Genomic DNA, 6,642 nt, shown 5'->3' with positions numbered 1-6,642 from the left:
CTCAACTGGTTTGGCAGCGTTATTTCGAGCAATTTTCGTGAGCTCATCTAGATTGTTCTTTATTGAAAAATGGGAGTTAATGTCTAAAATTTCAGTCAAAACGGAGTTCACATTTACAGTTTATTCATTAGAATATTGGATCATTTTTTGTTTTCGGGAACTTATATGTTCTAGTAGTTTTTAACTGATATTGCGGCTGAGCTTAACAACTCAGAAATCAAATTGAAAAGCGCTTCAAGGCCATTTCAAGCCTTAAAGTTAGAATAGTGTGACAAGCGAAATTTAATGCTACATTCTATCGAAGCCAAACGGATTTGTTCATTTTGTTCAACATTTATATTTAGCAACTATTATTAGTACACAATCGTCATTCATGAAGTCAAACTATAACTCAAACTCGAACTACCTCAACAACCAGCAAAACAATACTACGACTTAACAGTATTGCATCAGATTCTTTGCGATTGGATTGCGAATCAACCTGTTATTGATACAGAATATTCGACAAAACTTCTACATGGTTAACAAATTTCCCATGACATCAAATTTACACTGAAAAGGTGACGTTATGGAAAAGTGTTCACATTCTGTCGACATCATTATCTACAACCAATCAACATTTGAATTTGACTTGTAAATCCACGTGACTAGCAGCAGAAAAGGAGCTTGAAAAACTACCAAAAAACAGTTGAAATCTGCCATTTTGGTTAAATTAAACTGACATACAGTGCGTATTGAAGCACACTTTCTTGAGCGGTAAATTACTTGTTATCGTGTCTTGTTTCTCTAGATCATATTAGTGATTCATTTGTGGTTAAGGAGATATCATCGAAAAACCTCTAATTTGAGTCTATTTGGTTATTTAAAATTTTGGACTTTTGCTTAATTGAAGCAAAGTTATTTGTTATTTGGCAAAGCTCAACAAATACTTATTTGAAATTATTGAATATCAAGTAATGCAACGGCATTCTGCAGTATAGCGGATAATACAGTTCACAAAAGTTAACTGCAAAAACACAATATCCGGACAGATTTGAAACCGCTGAAACGAACTGGGCGATGTAAAGTTTTCCTTGACTTTGATAGGAGAGCAGCCGTTACATTTGGTCTGCCGACCCGGACAGTGGAAGGCAAACTGCTGTCCAATCTGATGAAGAGAGTGCCGAAGGCACCCCCCAAAGAAAATCAAACAAATCAACAGCGCAACGCCAGTGAGGCAGAGCGAAAGTTGCGAGTGCACTTCACAAATTACGTTGAAGAACTAACCTCGCTTAAAAGTAGCAAGCAAAGCAAAAGGCAATCAGGCAATCCTAACACAATCAGCAGAGAGGAGCTTCAATCAACAGCACAAAGGTACGACAAGAAGTTCCAAGATTTATTAGAAGAAGTCAACACCAAAACAGGGATTGGCTACAAAATTATTGAAGATTCAGATCGACCCAACAAACTAAAGGTCCTTTACCAACAGACTGTTCATCTTCTAGAGGAAGAAATACCCAAGCAACTGCAGCGCCGAAACAAGCTTGTGCCCTATCAAGCTAATTTCGTTGAATAGCATCTGAAAGAAGCAAGGAAGTGCAAAGCAAGTTTGTACTATCATTGGCTTGCATATATAAGCAAAGGCACGCAACCAGAAATGAATGCAGAGCAGAGCAACGCAACCCAAGTAGTGAACGACAACGAGAGCATTAACAACTACCCAACGGACAACCCAGTTGCTCAAACAGTGCAAAATGGAGCAACAGCAAGTGGCCAAGAGACGGAGAATGTTTCGGAAACATCTTCAGCAAAGCAAAGGCGCGAGGAAAGAATGAAGAAATTCGATATCGAATTCGAAACCAAGATGCGACTGGAACAGGCACGGTTCGGTCGGAGGAAGCTAGAGCTAGAAATGCAAATGAAGGAACTGGAAACCAAGCATCAACTGCTGGAGGAAGAGCGTGAGCTAGAGCGCAAAGTGAAGAGAACAGCATTAGAGAACGATGATGTTCGTTCCCAACCAACTGGTGCTCGCGACAAATCACCCTTCAATTGGACCCCAAAGAAGAGAAATGTCTCCGACTGGGCCAGCAGGACCGACAACCTTCTAACGCCAGAACGATCAACAGCTCGCTTCGAAGCCACTCCTGAAGTGAACAGGCATAGTCACTTCTCACAATATCGCAGTTCACGAGACCGATCCTCAAGTGTTGAAGACCGGGACGTTTCCCCCAGAGCTGGTCTACTCCGATACAACAGTGGATATGCAGGTAGCAATAACCTACCAAAGCAGAAGTTGAACAACTTCGACGGAAACCCTATCGAATGGCCGGAGTGGTCTAGTATGTTCATTGCTACAGTGGATCAACGACCAATACCAGACTCAGAGAAGATGAGCCATCTGAAGACTCCACTGACAGGCAAGGCAAGGTCAGCAATCTCAGGAATGGGCCATTCTGGACAGTTCTATGGTGCCGCATGGAGCATTCTGGAGAGGAAATTTGGAAGGCCTCATGTGATCATTGATGCACAACTGGAGAGTCTCCGCAAAGCAAGTCAGGTGAAACCTCACGACTCAACAGGTCTGATCAGTTTCTCAGTTATTGTTTCGAACTTTGTGAATGTGCTCAAAGAGTACAAGCAGATTGGTGATCTGCAATCAAGCTCGACACTCTATATAGCAGTAGATAAACTACCCGAAGTTCTCAAAGAGAAGTGGTGGTTCTATGTTGATGATAAAGATGAAGATTGGCCTGATCTGATTATGTTTGAAAAGTGGCTATCTAGGATAGCATTCGTGCACGAAGGGTTTTCAGCTTTCAAGGGAGAGAAAAGAGACCGAAGAAGCACAAATAGAGACAAACGGTTCTCGAAAACGTCGAACTTCAGTGCAAGTTCCAACGTGAAAGAAACGAAGCAAACGCAAAGTGATCACTGTCCGCTAGCTGATGGCACTCATAAAATATGGAACTGTCCACTATTCAGAAACATGAGTTTATGATCGGTAGGCAGCAGTGAGGAAGCAGCGCTTATGTTACGGATGTCTAGGCAAAGGGCATGCAATCAAAGATTGTAAAGTCAATGCGTGCGGCATCAATGGATGCATCAAGAAGCACAACCGATTGCTGCACTCAGAAAACCAAATGGGCGAGGGCAATCACGCAGTCAACGTAAGCGCAGCAACAATAAACCAGAGTAACGAAGTTACTAGCTTTCTTCAGATAGTTCCTGTCTCAATACAGAGCGGTGGCAACAGGCTGAACACATATGCTTTCCTCGATAGTAGATCAACGGTTTCATTCATCGATCAAAGTGTGCAAGAGAAGTTACGGGGCCCAAGGCACCGATGTGACGCTCAACATAGCTGGCATACACGGAACGAAGGATCTGAAGACAGAAAGAGTTCCTCTCAAAATAAAGGGACTACATTCAAAGGTGCATTCAATCGAAGCGTTTGCACACCCGTCAATCTCCTTGGGAAACACAAACTACAACAAGCTGAAGCAAAGCTTCCACCACTTGAGTGTTTTACCCAACAAAAGCTTCAACTTGATGGAAGTTGGCATAATCCTTGGTCAAGATGCTTATGAGCTACAACGCCCATTGGACTATAAAATGGGAACGCGAAGTGAACCTTTCGCCGTTCTAACAGAGCTAGGATGGGTTGTCAGTGGACCCATGACGGGCAAAAGAAGACAAAATTTTTGTCATTTCGCCTTCACTGAAGATGTGAAAGTGGCTGAGAATATCAAAACCTGGTGGGACATAGAAACCTATGCTTCCAAAATCAACGTCGTCAGTCAGTCAAAAAAGGAACTGCAGGCACAAAAGATGCTAGAGAGTACGACAAAGTTCACAGGCGAGCGGTATGAAGTGGTAATGCTGTGGAGTGAACCAGAGCCAAACCTACCGAACAACTACAGCTCAGCCTTGGGTCAGCTTTACTCACTGGAGCGAAGATTCCAAAGGGACCCAAACCTGAAGAATTTGTATCAACAATCAATAGATACAGATGTAGAAAAACGATTCGTAAAGATATTGGACGAGTCCGAAGTGAAAGGCACCTTCGGGAAAGAATGGTATTTGCCACACCATCCAGTGCTAAACCCGAACAAGCTTGGCAAAGTAAGACGTGTTTGCAATGCCGCATCAAAGCACAAAGAAGTATGCCTTTATGATAAGCTACTAGCAGGACCTGATCTGCTACATGGGTTGATTGGAACAATATTCAGATTCCGTGAAGGACCAATAGCCCTGACAGCTGACATCGAATCGATATTTCTACAAGTGCAAGTTCCCGAACAGGATAGAAGTTGAGATTCTTATGGCGTCCAAGAACTAACGAACCTGTTCAGATATACGAATATCAGCGTCACGTATTTGGAGCTAAGAGTTCTCCAACTTGTGCAAACTATGCTCTCAATCGAGTGGGACTGGACAACGAAGAAGAGTATCCAATAGCAACAAAGGCAATACAAAACAACTTCTACATGGACGATTTCATCAAATCGGTAGAAACCCCTGAAGAAGCAATTGAAGTCTTCAATCAACTACAACCTCTTCTCTCACGACATGGATTTGAATTGAAGAAGTGGATAAGCAACAACGATGCAGTTACCAAAGCAATCCCAGAAGACTTGAAGTCAATCAGCAACACAAAGCAAGTCGAAGTGGAACCCAATACGGAGGGATCCTCAGTGCTAGGACTACAATGGACCGTTACTGATGACAGCCTTCAAGTATGCAGAGGTACAAACAAGGAAGTTGAAGCACCTATAACCCAGAGGAAGATTCTGTCACTGGTATCTTCAGTATTCGACCCGATCGGATTGTTTGCTCCGTTCAGTGTTCATATGAGACGACTTCTGAAAGGCATCTCGACTAAGAATGGACAACATTGGGACAACGAAGTGGAGCCTAGTGAAGAAGAAGAATTCCTGAGATGGAAAGAACAACTTCCAATAGTGGCTGAAACAAGCATCGATAGAAGATGCTTCAACAGAGAGAGGGATAAAACTGAGCTTCAATTATTTGCTGACGCATCTGAAGACACGATGTGTGCAGTGGCCTATCTACGTTCACAATCAAAAGAATACTCAGCTGACTTAGCATTTGTCATTGGAAAATGCAGAGTGGCACCTATGAGGCATCTGTCAATACCGCGATTGGAATTGCAAGCGGCAGTCATGGCAGTGAGGTTTTAAGAACAGATAGTCAAAGAACATGAAATGAAGATAAACAGTTGCAGTTTTTGGTCAGACTCAACTACGGTATTGCAGTGGATACACAGTTCCATCGTAAACAACAAGTGTTTGTGGCCAATCGAGTAGCTGAGATACTAGATACAACCGATGTTTCACAGTGGAAACATGTCAGCGGTATCAACAACCCAGCGGAAATTGGCACCAGAGCAATCAACATTGAAGAACTCAAGAGAAATGAGTGGCTCACTGGGCCGGCCTGGTTAAAACGACCAGAAAGTGAATGGCCGGAGCAGGTGAACCTAATCTTTGCATCAGATGAAGAGAATATACCCTCATCAGTATTCATGATAAAGGCTGAAGAGAAGAAAGCTCTTATCCACTGGGAACGATTCAGTAACTTTAACAGACTAGTGAATACAGTGGCATACGTACAGCGAGCATCGAGCAAACACAAACCAGCAAAACTTGTAGTCAGCATTGAAGAAAGAGAAAAAGCAAAAGCAACAAGTTACTACAGCGAGAACAGTTTGGTGAAGAGATGAAATCTCTCAAAGCTGAAAAGGAAATTCCAAAAGTCAGCAAAATTCTACAATTCTCCCCCTTCCTGGATGAAGAAGGACTTATTCGAGCCAAAGGCAGAATAGGCAAAAGTCAGTTGGACTTCAATGCAAAGCATCCAATACTGTTACAATGGAAACACCGTGCGGTTGAATTATTCTTGCGAAACGAGCACAAGGACGATCAACACGAAGGCACTGAGCACGTGAGAAACATTGTTCAGCAGAAGATGTGGGTACTAGGCATACGGAACGCCTTAAGATCAATCAAGAACAGATGTGTCACCTGCAGAAAAGGCAGAGCACAAACGATAGCAGCAGTCATGGCAGATCTACCCGAAGAGCGGTTAGATGCTTCAACAGCCTTTACAAATGTTGGAGTCGAGTACTTTGGCCCTTTCATTGTGAAGATTGGGCGAAGAAATGAAAAGCGATGGTGTTGTCTTTTTACTTGTCTAACTATGAGAGCGGTGCATATAGAAGTGGTACCTAAGTTGGACACTGATAGTTGTCTCAATGCAATAATGAGATTTGTTGCTCGAAGAGGCAAACCGAATACGATCATCAGCGACAACTGGACAAATTTTGTTGGAGCTGAAAGAGAGTTTGCAGAGTACGTTGCGGCATGGAACAAAGAAGGGATCGAAGAACATCTAACTCAACGAGGGATCAGATGGAAGTTCAACCCAACCGCTGTACCACACTTTGGAGGAGTATGGGAGCGGTTGGTGAGAAGTTGCAAGAAAGCAATGTATGTAGTGCTGGGGAACAGATCAGTCACCTAGGACGTTCTTTCAACAACGATGTGCATCGTTGAGCAGACTTTGAATGCGAGACCTTTGACTCCAGTCAGTTCAGATGTTAATGACTTAGAAGCATTGACCCCCAATCACTTCTTGCTT

Source organism: Convolutriloba macropyga, chromosome 3, assembly GCF_964194025.1.
Source record: "Convolutriloba macropyga chromosome 3, txConMacr16.3, whole genome shotgun sequence".
Lineage (NCBI taxonomy): Eukaryota > Metazoa > Xenacoelomorpha > Acoela > Convolutidae > Convolutriloba > Convolutriloba macropyga.
This window is presented reverse-complemented; position numbering follows the sequence as displayed.